The 13,429-nt window shown below is 40.6% G+C and overlaps 1 protein-coding gene and 1 pseudogene across 3 annotated transcripts in view; one reads left to right on the forward strand and one right to left on the reverse strand.

Moving 5' to 3' along the window:
• The window catches only part of LRCH2 (leucine rich repeats and calponin homology domain containing 2), a 119,316-nt gene that overhangs the window by 81,582 nt on the left and 24,305 nt on the right, over positions 1-13,429 (reverse strand). The gene's annotated exons all lie outside the window — the stretch shown is intronic.
• On the forward strand, positions 3,853-4,161 carry LOC112131055 (large ribosomal subunit protein eL36-like; annotated as a pseudogene).

Here is a 13,429-nt window from a genome sequence, read left to right on the forward strand (position 1 = left end):
AAGTAATTTGAAATCCTAAAAACAAAATTATGCCCAGTTTGTTATTCTGTAAAATACCTAGTATTAAGTACTCATAAATAATACAGTGGTCTCAGAGATAGATGATAGTAACTTCTATTAAGATTGCAAGAATAGGGTTAAGAGAAAGTGGATAAAATTTGAAATATATTTTGAAATTAGTACTCACAGGGGATGGCAAGGAGCTAGGTATGTGGAAGAAATGAGAGGAAAGAATCAAGAATGGCACCCAGGATTCTGGCCTGGACAGCTAAAATAATATTATCTAATAAACAGTGGGAGTGTAACAGGATTTTTGTAGCTTCTTCTACTGGTGAGGTTTTTGCTTTTTTGAAACAGAGGTGCAATGAAGGGTTCAAGTTTATATCTGTATAAACCGAGACATCTGAGAGAGACTCAAAGAGGGGCTGTTAAATGGGCATTAGACAGATGAATCTTGATCTCCTAAGTGAAGTCTGGGATGGATATATAAAATTGAAAGTTGTGGCCGGGCACAGTGGCTCACGCCTATAATCCCAGCACTTTGGGAGGCCGAGGTGGGCGGATCATGAGGTCAGGAGTTCGAGACCAGCCTGAACAATATCGTGAAACCCCGTCTCTTACTAAAAATACAAAAATTAGCCAGGCGTGGTGGCGCACGCCTGTAATTCCAGCTACTCAGGAGGATGAGGCAGGAGAATTGCTTGAACCCAGGAGGCAGAGATTGCAGTGAGCTGAGATCGTGCCACTGCACTCCAGCCTGAGTGACAGAGTGAGACTCCATCTCAAAAAAAAAAAAAAAATGAAAGTTGTAGGAATATGGTTAGTTCTATTAAATCACAGAAATGGAAGGCATCACCTAATATCAGAGTATTGAATTAGAGAGATCAAGAATGGGCTATCAGGAAGGCCAACACTTAGAAAGTGAGTAGAGAAAAAACAGCAAGCAGAGAAGGCTGAAAATAATAGTCATGAGAAAACACAGTAACCAAAGAAGTTCAAAAAGTGACAGGAGGCTGACCTTTGTTTTCCAAGATAGCTGACTAAAAACATTTCCAGCACACCTCATCCACTTAGAAAAACCAAAATGGTATGTAGACAATCACACTTTGAATACATTACCCAACAGGGAACACAGGGTTCAACAGAAAAAGTGAAAGGAAACTCCAAAATCTGGGAATGAGAAGAAAAGCAGACAGCCTGTGTCGTCAAGACCGGCTGGGAACTGGCAATGAATCCCTAAGAGAGAGTGAATGAGTATCTTTCTGCAGTCCACTTTCCCACTGGGGAATCATACAATCCAGGCCACAGGAGAGCACCCTGACCCACCCAAATCCTGAATCTGATTTAGGGAGCATCCAAGAGACTGTGAGAAGGAACTGCTTCAAGGAGGCAACATGCCCTGGGTCCCACACAATTCCTGAGAACTAAGTAGCCACAGTAAGATGCCGTTCTTAATCCTAGCTTTTAGCAAACTATGAGTGGTCCTGGGAATCTGCAGCACCAGTCTTGGCCATTGGGGAAGATCAGGTTGCATCTTGTGGAGCAGGGGCTTGAGCGGGAATGGGGATCAATGGGGATCTTACAATCAAAACTAAGAAGTGAACATGGCATGGGCTCCAGCCTCTGGCACTGGAACCAGGCTCCCAATGCTCCAATCCTGAGCAGAATGAGTTACTGCAGAGGCTTGGTCTTGAGCTGGGTGCTGGCTTCTATGGCTCATGGCTGAATTATGGGCTGGGTGCAAACTGCCATACCAACAGAACAGCCAGGTTGGCTGCCACAGCTGGGATGAGGGAGGGACAGCAGTGGTCTCATCCTCCCTGGCACCCATGGCAGGACCTCAGCACAGCAGCAGTCACCTCTCACCCAAGCATTTCACCAGGGGCATGAGGACTACACTGCCTGCCCCACCCCCACATCATGGCTCATGCACGCACTTGCCATTGGGAGGTGTTGAGTACAAGCTTGCCCCGTCTGGATCCACCCAGCTTCACCCTCCTAACCCTATGCCAAAACGAACTGTGGGGGGCCAGGTTCTGGGTGTTGCACAACCCAATCTACCACCAGGGGCACATGAGCACCAAGGGGACAGAGACTGAGCATAAACACCCTACTTCTACAGTCTCAGCTGGCTCTTACCTGCAAGCACCACCTTCTGGCCTAGAAGCCAGTTTGCACAGCCTGTTGCAACCACTTCCAACACAAGAGCACAGTGCATGGGAACGAGGAGACCATCTCACCACCACTGCTACCTCTATCACCCACACTACCCCGGCTGCTCAGGAGCTCGAGAGCCTGCTTATCTGCCTGGTATACTGCTACTAAAACTGGCATCTGAGAAAGCCACCCAGATGCCCAAACATGAGCCTGCCTGGAAACTGCCAACACAGGAGCCAGCATATGCTGTCCCAGGTCACAAGGATAGACATACTTAGCACACCTCTGCTACCATAACAACCTGATGATGGGCCCATCAGGCATTCCAGTCACAAGCACAACTTCACCACAGGCCCCACCAAGAACCACACATTAACACAATAAGGATAGCCATACAAATTGTACAGAGTCTTCACTACTGCGTGCACCTGGAAGCAAGGCCAGAAGCCCTTACCCAACGAACATCATTGTCATATCTTCAAGAAAAAAGTCCCCCATCCACGTGAAAGTAATTTTTTTAAAAAGATGTAACTATGAAGCCAGATGAGCAGAAACCAACATAAAGATACAGAAAACATGAAAAAGCTAAGTAATATGATGGCCTCAAATGAATGCAATAATTCTCCAGCAGTAGATCCTAACCAAAAAAGAAAAAAAAAAGCCTCAAAATCCCAGATAAAGAATTCAAAATATTGATTTTAAAGAAGCTCAATGAGATGCCAGAGAAATCTAAAAACCAATACAAAGAACTCAGAAAATCAATTCAGAATACAAATAAAAACTTATAACATGGAGATAAATATCTTTAAAAGATAAAAAGCCCGAGTGTGGTGGCTAACGCCTACAATCTCAGCACTTTGGGAGGCCGAGGTAAGAGGGCTGCTTGAGCCCAGGTGTTTAGGACCAGCTTGGGCAACATAGAGAGAACCTGTCTCTACTAAAAATACAAACATTAGCTAGGCATGGTGGCACATGCTTGTAATCCCAACTACTCAGGAAGCTGAGGCAGGAGGATCACTTGAGTCCAAAAGTTTGAGGTCATACTGAGCTATGATCACACCACTACACTCCAGCCTGGGCAACAGAAAAAGTCTCTCTCTCTCTTTCTCTCTCTCTCTCTCTCAGACACACACACACACACAGAAATTCCGAAACTAAAGGATTCCTTGAAGAAAATACAAAATACATTTGAAATACTAGATCAAGCAGAAGAAAGAATTTCAGAACTTGAAGACAGGTCTTTTGAAATAATCCAGTCAGACAGAAATAAAGAAAAAGAATGAACAAAGCTTTTTCTTTTTTTTTTTGAACTTGCTTATTGCTTTTATTTATTTTATTTTTTTATTATACTTTAAGTTCTGGGATCCACATGCAGAACATGCAAGTTTGTTACATAGGTATACATGTGCCATTTGAGACTACATAAAATGACCAAACTTACAAATTATTGGTATTCCTGAGGGAGATGAGAGATTAAAAGGCTTAGAAAGCCTACTTAACGAAATAAGAAATGAAACTTTTCCAAGTATAGCAAGATTTAGACATCCAGACACAGGAGACTCAGTGATTCCCAGGAAAACACAATGCAAAAAGGAGTTTGCCACAGCATATTATAATCAGACTGTCTAAAGTAAAAAGAATTCTAAAATCAGCAAGACACCATTCCACCACAGCCACCATTGCAGAGCAGCAGCAATGGCTCTGTGCTACACTATGGTCGTGGGCCTCAACAAGGGCCACAAGTTGACCAAGAATGTGAGCAAGCCCAGACACAGTCGTAGCCTCGGGCGCCCGACCAAACACACCAAGTGTGTGCGGGGCATGATCCAAGAGGTATGTGGCTTCACCCCATACTAGCGGTGTACCATGGAGTTACTGAAGGTCTCCTAGGACAAACAAGCCCTCAAGTTCATCAAGAAAAGGGTGGGGACACACATCCACACCAAGAGGAAGTGGGAGGAGCTGAGCAATGTCCTGAGGAAAGTTGCTGCTATGAAAGACTGAGCTCCGTGTCCTACCCTCTCCCTGAAATAAAGAACAGCTTGACAGAAAAATAAAATAAAATAAAATCAGCAAGAGAAAAGCACCCTGTCACCTACATAAGGAAACTCCATTAGACTAACATGAGACTTCTCACCAGAAACCTTAAAAGCCAGAAGACAAGGGAATGACATATTAAAAATGCTGAAATAAAAAAAAACCAAGACTGCCAGCCAAGAACTCAATATCCAGCAATAAGCTTCATAAATAAGAAGAAATGAAGTCTTTCACAGACAAGCAAATGCTGAGGAATTCATCGCCACTAAACTGGCCCTACAAGAAATGCTCAAAGAAGTCATAAACTTGGAAGTAAAAGCGATATTCATCATCATAAAAACACACAAAAGTATAAAACTCACTGGTAAAGTAATCACACAAAGGAGGAAGAAAAAGGAATCAAATGGCACCACCACAGAATTCCACCAAACCACAACGGCAAACATTCCAAGAAAAAGAAACAGAGAATTTATAAAACTAGAAAACAATTAACAATACGACAAGAACAAACCCTCACATATCAATATAAACCTTGAAAATAAATGAATTAAATGCCCCATTTAAAAGATACAGATTGGCAAAATAGATTTTAAAAACATAATCCAATTATATGATGTTTACAAGAAACTCACATTACTTGTAAAGACACATATAGAACAAAAGTAAAGGAATAGAAAGACAGTCCACACAAACAAAATCCAAAAGTGAGCAGCACTAGCTGTACTTGCATCAATTAAATCAGATATTAAATAAAAGACAGTTAAAAAAAGACAAAGAACTTCATTCTATAATAAAGGGATCAATCTGGCAAGAGGCTATAACAATTTTAAATGTATATGCACCCAACACTGGAGCACCCAGATCCGTAAAACAAATATCACTAGGCCTAAAGAGAGATAGACAGATACAATAATGGTGGGAGACTTCAACGCACCACTCACGGCATTAGACAGATCATCTAGACAGGAAACCAACAAAGAAACATTAGATGTAAATTGGACTTTACACCAAATGGACCTAACAAATTTACAGAACATTCTGCCCAACAACTGCAGAATATACACTCTTTCGATGCGTACATGGAACATTCTCCAAGATAAACCACATGTTAGGCCATAAAACAAGTATCGACAAATGTTTAAAAATGAAATCCTATCAATTATTTTCTCATAACACAGTGGAATAAATTGAAATCAATACAAAAAGGAACTTCAGAAATGATACAAACACATGGATATTACACAAGCTCCTGAACAATCATTGGATCAAAGAAGAAATTAATACAAAAGATTAAAAATTTTTTGAAACAAATGAAAATGGAAACACAACAAACCAAAACCTGTGGGATATAGCAAAAGCAGTGGTAAGAGGGAAATTTGTAGCATTAAATGCCTATTATCAAAAAAAGAAAGATTACAAATTATCAACCTAACAATGCATCTCAAAAAACTAGAAAATCAAAAACAAACCACACTCAAAACTAGCAGAAGAAATAACAAAGATCACAGTAGAACTAAATGAAATAGGGACCAAAAAAATACAAAGTATTAAAAAAACAAAGAGTTGATTCTTCAAAAAGATAAATAAAACTGATAAATCAGTAGCTAGACTAGCCTAGAAGAAAGATGAACCAAATAAACACAATGAGAAATAAAAAAGGAAATATTTCAACTGATACTACAGAAACACAATAGATCATCAGAAACTATTATGAACAACTATATACTCACAAACAAGAAAACCTAGAGGAAAGAGATAAATTCCTGGAAACCTACAACCTACCAAGATTGAACAAGGAAGAAATAGAAAATCTAAACAGGCCAATAATGAAGAGCAAAATTGAATCAGTAGTAAAAAAAAAAAAAAATCCCAATAAAGACAAGCTCAGGGATTGTTGAGGGAGCTTGGCTGAGGGATTCACAGCCAAATTCTATCAAATATAAAAAGAAGTAGTACCACTCCTCCTGAAACTGTTCCAAAAAATTGAAGAGGAGAGTATTCTCCCTAATTCATTCCATGAGGCCACTATCGCCCTAATACCAAAACTGGACAAGGACACAACAACCAAAAAAGGAAAACAGCAGACCAATATCCCTGATGAACTTACATGCAAGAATCCGCAACAAAATACTAGTAAATTGAATACAGGACATCAAAAAGATAATGCACTGTATCAGTTCATTTTCATGCTGCTGATAAAGACATACCTGAGACTAGGCAATTTACAAAACAAAGAAGTTTATTGGACTTACAGTTCCAAATGGCTGGGGAGGGCTCACAATCATTATGGAAGGCAAGGAGGAGCAAGTCACATCTTACATGAATGGCGGCAGGCAAAGAGCTTGTGTAGGGAAATTCCCGTTTTTGAAACCATCAGATGTCATGAGATTCATTCACCGTCACAAGAACAGCACAGGAAAGACCCACCCCCATGATTCAATGCCTGTACCCCCATTGTATATAGGAAGTAACTAACTTGATTTTATAGGCTCATAGGCAGAATGGGACTTGCCTTGTCTCAGATGAGACTTTGGAGTTGGACTTTTGACTTAATGCTGGAATTAGTTAAGACATTTGGGGACTGTTGAGATGGAATTTTGCAAATGTATTGCAGTGCGATAAGGAAATGAGATTTGGGAAGGGCTGTGGCGGAATGATATGGTTTAGCTCTGTGTCCCCACTCAAGTCTCATATTGAATTATAATTGCCATGTGTCAGGGGAGGGACCTGGTGAGAAGTGATTGGATCATGGGAGTGGTTTCCCTCATGCTGCTCTCATGATAGTGAGTGAGTTCTTACAAGACCTGATGGTTTATAAGTGTGTGGCGGTTCCTCTGCTCTGCCCGCCATCTTGTGAAGAAGGTGCTTGCTCTTCCTTTGCCTTCTGCCATGATTGTAAGTTTCCTGAGGCCTCCCAGCTATGTGGACTGTGAGTCAATTAAACCTCTTTTCTTTATAAATTACTCAGTTTCTGGTAGTTCTTACAGCAGTGTGAAAATGGACCAATACTCTCTTCCTCTTCCTTTATTCCCTCTTTTCCTCCCAAATCATGGCAACCATTGATCTTCCTACTATCAATGAGAGAAACTGGCCAAAATGAAAGGGCCTCAGGCCCCATGCAAGTCCAAAATACAATGGGGAAGTCATTAAAGCTTAAAGTTCCAAAATAATCTCCTTTCAATCCATGCCTCACATCCAGAGCACACTGATGGAAGGGGTGGGCTCCCAAGGCCTTGTGTAGCTCTACCCTTGTGGCTCTTCAGGGTATAGCCCCCATGGCTGGTTTCAGGGGATGGCATTGAGAGCCTGCAGCTTTTCCAGGTGCTCGGTACAAACTGTCAGTCTAGAGGTATGGAGGATAGTGGCCATCTTCTCACAGCTTCACTAGGCACTGCCCCAATGGGGACTCTGTGTGAGTCTCCAACCCCACATTTCCCCTCTACACTGCCCTAGTAGAGGTTACCCATGAGGGCTCTGGCCCTGCAGCAGACTTCTGCCTGGACATTCAGGCATTACCATACAGCTTCTGAAATCTAGGCAGAGGTTCCCAAACCACAACTCTTGTCTTCTAAGCACCCACAGGCCCAACACCATGTGGAGGCCACCAAAGCTTGAGGCTTGCACCCTCTGAGGCAACATTATGAGCTGTGCCTTGGCCCCTTTTAGCCACAGCTGAAGCTGGAGTGGCTGGGACACAGGGAACCATGTCATGAGGCTGCACAGAGCAGTATGGCCTTGGGCCCAGCCCATGAAACCATTTTTCCCTCCTAGGCCTCCAGGCCTGTGATGGGAAGGGCTGTCATGAAGATCTCTGAAATGCTCTGGAGACATTTTCCCCATTCTTTTGGCAATTAACATTTGGCTCCTTTTTACTTATGCAAATTTCTGCAGCAGGCTTGAATTACTTCCCAGTAAATGGGTTTTTCTTTTCTACCATATAGGCTGCAAATTTTCCAAACTTTTATGCTTTTCTTTGCTTTTAAACATAAGTTCCAATGTCAGACCATCTCTTTGTGAATGCATATGACTGAACACTTTCAGAAACAGCCAGGTCACATCTTGAATGCTTTGCTACTTAGAAATTTCTTCTGCCAGATACCCTAAATCATGTCTCTTAAGTTCAAAGTTGCACAGATCTCTAGGGCAGGAGCAAAATGCCATCAGTCTCCTTGCTAAAGCATAGCAAGAGTGACCTTTACTTCGTTCCCAATAAGTTCCTCATCTCCATCTGAGACCACCTCAGCCTGGATTTTGTTGTCCATATCACTATCGCATTTTGGTCATAATCATTCAACAAGTCTCTAGGGAGTTCCAAACTTTCCCATATATTCCTGTCTTTTTCTGAGCCCTCCAAACCATTCCAACCTCTGCCCATTACCCAGTTCCAAAGTTGCTTCCATATTTTCAAGTTTCCTTATAGTAATGCCCCACTTCTTTAGTACCAATTTTCTGTATTAGTCCATTCTCAGACTGCTATATAAAACCACCTGAGACTGGGTAATTTATAAAGAAAAGAGGTTTAACTGACACACAGTTCCACATGGCTGGGGAGGCCTTAGGAAACCAATCATGGCGGAAGGTGAAGAAGAAGCAAGCACCTTCTTCACAAGGCAGAGGGCAGGAGGAGAATGCTACACACTTATAAACCATTAGATCTCATAAGAACTCACTATCATGGGAACAGCATCGGGGACATCACCCTCATGATCCAATCACCTCCTACCAGGTCCCTCCCCTGACACATAGTGGTTACTATTCAATATGAGATTTGAGTGGGGACCCAGAGCTAAACCATATCAAAGAGTGATTAATACATGGATCACAGAATTTTCAGGGCAGTTACACTCTTCTGTGTGATACTGTGATGATGCATACATGACACATGCATTTGTCAAAACACATACAACTACACAACACAAAGACTGAGCCCTAATGTACAGACTTTAATAATAAAGTATAGCTTCATCAATTTTCATCATCATCAAGTGTACCATATATTGGTTCATTAATTGTAAAAAATACATTACAAAAATGTAAGATGCTAAAAATAGGAAAACTATGAGCTGGAGAAAAGGAGTATGGGGTACCTGTACTATCTGCTCAATTTTTTTGTAAACCTAAAACTTCTGAAAAATAACATATGAAATAAAAAGGCAGCCGGGCATGGTGGCTCACGCCTGTAATCCCAGCACTTTGGGAGGCCGAGGCAGGTGGATCACAAGGTCAAGAAATCGAGACCATCCTGGCCAACATGGTGAAACCCTGTCTCTATTAAAAATACAAAAAATTAGCCAGGCATAGTGGCAAGCACCTATAATCCCAGCTACTTGGGAGGCTGAGGCAGGAAAATCACTTGAACCTGGGAGGCGGAGGTTGCAGTGAGCCGAGATCACGCCATTGCACTCCAGCCTGGGCAAAAAGAGCAAAACTCTGTCTCACAAAAAAAAAAAAAAAAAAAAAAAGCAAAAAAATGAAATAAAAAGGCAAATAAACTACCAAAAAGGGACAGAAAAATATACTAAAACATCAGTATTAATAACAAGAATAATTTAATGATTTAAATAATATCAAGACATTACTAATCTACACATTTTTCATGCTCATTTATGTTCGTTCCCATCCAAATAAAAGATTATTTAGTTAAATTACAAAGTAATATTAGAAGCTCCCTCAGAGAATTTAATTAAATGTGCATTCATAAACTATTTTCTGGATGATTTCATGTATTTATTTAGTAAACACCACTTAAAATTATAATTATTATTCTAATTTAATGGAGTTAAATTAAATAAAGAATAATAAATCTTGCTGGGAACAGGCCCCCAAATCTGGCCATGAAGTGGCCCCAAAACTGGCCATAAACAAAATCTCTGCAGCACTGTGACATGTTTGTGATGGCCTTGACGCCCACGCTGGAAGGTGGTGGGTTTACCGGAATGAGGGCAAGGAACACCTGGCCCACCCAGGGCAGAAAACCGCTTAAAGGTGTTCCTGAACCACAAACAATAGCATGAGCCATCTGTGCCTGAAGGAGATGCTCCTATCGCAGGTAACTAGCCAGACCCATCCCTTTATTTCAGCCCATCCCTTTGTTTCCCGTAAGGAATACTTTTAGTTAATCTATAATCTATAGAAACAACGCTTATCACTGGCTTGCTGTCAGTAAATATGCAGGTAAATCTCTGTTCAAGGCTCTCAGCTCTGAAGGCTGTGAGACCCCTGATTTCCCACTCCACACTATATTTCTGTGTGTGTGTCTTTAATTCCTCTAGCGCCACTGGGTTAGGGTCTCCACAACTGAGCTGGTCTCAGCAAAATCTAATTCTTAGGTGTTTCAGATTTAAAATCAGTATAAACATCCAAAGCATTGGGTAAATACAATAACAGTGCCAAAAAAAAAAACTCAACCATGGAAAGAAAGATGGGAAATAACATAAAACTATTTGCATCTTAATTTCTTGAACTATCTCACACTAACAGCATCTAATATTTTCCATCAAAAAAGTGAAGATTAACTTTTATATAGCTATAATTAATAAAATTTAAACTGATTTAAAATGTTTATCTTGTGATATACAATAAAGAAGCTTTTTAAACATTAAAAATCACTTAATTAACATGTACACTAGAGCAACTAGAAAAATAAAATATGACTAATAATAAACAAATAATTGAGAAATACATGCAAAACTGGTATTTTAATTGAGTTCCAGCAAAAAAATAAATAAATAAAAATTCTACCTAAAAACTGGGGGAAAAAAAAACAAGTGGGTGCAGTCGGTGGCTCATGCCTGTAATCCCAACACTTTGGGAGGCCCAGGTGGGAGGATCATTTGAGCTCAGGTGTTCCAGACCAGCCTGGGCAATATGGCGAAACCCTATCTCTACAAAAAAATACAAAAAGTAGCTGGGCATGCTGCATGCCTGTAGTCCCAGCTACTCGGGAGGCTAAGAGGTGGGAGGATGGTTTGAGCCCAGGAGGTTGAGGCTGCAGTGATCCATGATCACGCCACTGCACTCATGCCTGGGTGACAGTGAGACCCTGTCTTTTTCAAAACATAAAAATAAATAAAAATCGGAAAACTGCTCATTTATTCCTCTGTAGGAGATTCACTTCACAACAATTTCAAAGCCTACCTTCTTAGGCAACAAACAGCATTTGGGAAAAGACAATTATAACAATGGTTCACCTTTTCCACATAAAAAAGGACATTAAAATGTGTATTTATCTTCCTGTCATAGGCTGAATGGTGGCCCTCAAAGATATCAGATCCTAATTCTGGAACCTGTGAGTGTTATCTTATATGCTAAAGGTTTTACAGATGTAATTAAGAGTCTTGTGATGAGATTAGCCTGCATCATCCATGTGGACCCTAAATGCCATCACAGGTATCCTTATAAGAGGAAAGCAGAGGGTAAACCAGACAGACTGAAGAGGGGGCCATGTGGAGAAGGAGGCAGCCACTGGAATAATTGTGCCACACAATGCCAGTAGCCATCAGAAGCTGGAAGAAGCAAGGAATGGATTCTCCCCTAGAGCCTCCCCACAGGGAGTGCGGCCCTGCCAAAACCTTGATTTTAGCTCAATTAAATTCGTTTCTAACTTTCAGTCTCCAAACCTGTGAAAGACTAAATTTCTGTTTTTTAAACTATTAAGTTTGTGATAATTTGTTATGGCAGGCACAAGAAACTAATATACACCATAATGATAGTTTATTGGAATTAATAAGAGAGTGATTGTAAATATTTTTTAATCACATAGCTGTAAATTTTTTTCTTGTGCAGTATCAATATCTCAGTTAATTAGTATCCAAAGGGATAAGCACCTTTATAACCACTAAGCTGTTTTTCTTGTCTCATTTTTAATCATAAAATCCAGTATTGGCAGTAAATCAACAGTAGACAGATTGCTGTGTCCTGTTTCCTGCCTTCCTTCAAGACATTCCTTGTAAAACTGCTGGGAGTCTATTAGAGACCTTGGTCAATAATCTTAAGTAACCCAATCTAAATTATGTTCTGTAACACTCTTGAGCTTCAGAGGTCAAGGAAGCTAGAGAAGAAGGAGAGGAATCAGATGGAATGGAAATCTGCTGTCTCCCAAGCTGCACCCACAGAGTCACAGATTGGTCTATTTGCTGCCCATTGAAATTCCTGGCCCACTGGCTACCATTTCTGCCAAATATACAAAATGACTTTCAGAAATTACACTATTATACTATACTAATTACAGTCTTATCTTATTCAGTGTATAAATGGGTAGAGAGAGTTTTTTGCACAAATTGTTAAACTTAAGTGCTGTTTAATAATATAGATTACCATAGTCTCTCCTTTTAAAAAAAATCCTAGGTAATATTTGAAAGCCTGACACACTTTTAACTCTGGCCCTAAAAATGCCATCACATGTATCCTTATAAGAGGAAAGCAGAGGGAAATTAAACAGACACATTAAGGAGAGGGCCATGTGATTTTTACCTCTGATAAAATTCCTAATAATGAAGTGTGCTGTTTGAACACATCTTCATCATTACAGTAATCACCATAGAATTGTCTGCTTGAAGGAACATGGGAGTTAATGGAGAAATAACTTGAAATCAGAACTCTAAATTCACATCAAGAATAACCTAAGTGGAATTGAGGCAAATATTATACACATACACCCTATATGCTAGATCACAGTACTGTGCACTTTGCATAGATTATTTCTAATCCTTTTAACAATTTTGTAAGCTAGTTACTGTTTCTCATTTAACATATTGATATGGTCTGGCTGCGTCCTCACCAAAATCTCATCTTGAATTCCCACGTGTTGTGGGAGGGACCCGGTGGGAGTTAATTGAATCACAGGGGCAAGTCTTTCCCATGCTGTTCTCATGATAGTGAATAAGTCTCACAAGATCTGACGGTTTTAAAAAGGGGAGGTTCCCTGCACAAGCTCTATTCTCTTGTCTGCCACCATGTGAGATGTGCCTTTTACCTTCCACCATGACTGTGAGGTCTCCCCAGCCACATGGAACTGTAAGTCCAATAAACCTCTTTCTTTTGTAAATTGCCCAGTCTTGGGTATGTCTTTATCTGCAGCATGAAAATGAACTAATACAGTAAATTGGTACCAGTAGAGTGGGGCACTGCTGAAAAGATACCCAAAAATGTGGAAGTGACTTTGGAACTGGGTAATAGGCAGAAGTTGGAACAGTTCGGAGGGCTCAGAAGAAGACAGGAAAATGTGGGAAAGTTT

This window comes from Pongo abelii, chromosome X (genome assembly GCF_028885655.2).
Source record: "Pongo abelii isolate AG06213 chromosome X, NHGRI_mPonAbe1-v2.0_pri, whole genome shotgun sequence".
Taxonomy (NCBI): domain Eukaryota; kingdom Metazoa; phylum Chordata; class Mammalia; order Primates; family Hominidae; genus Pongo; species Pongo abelii.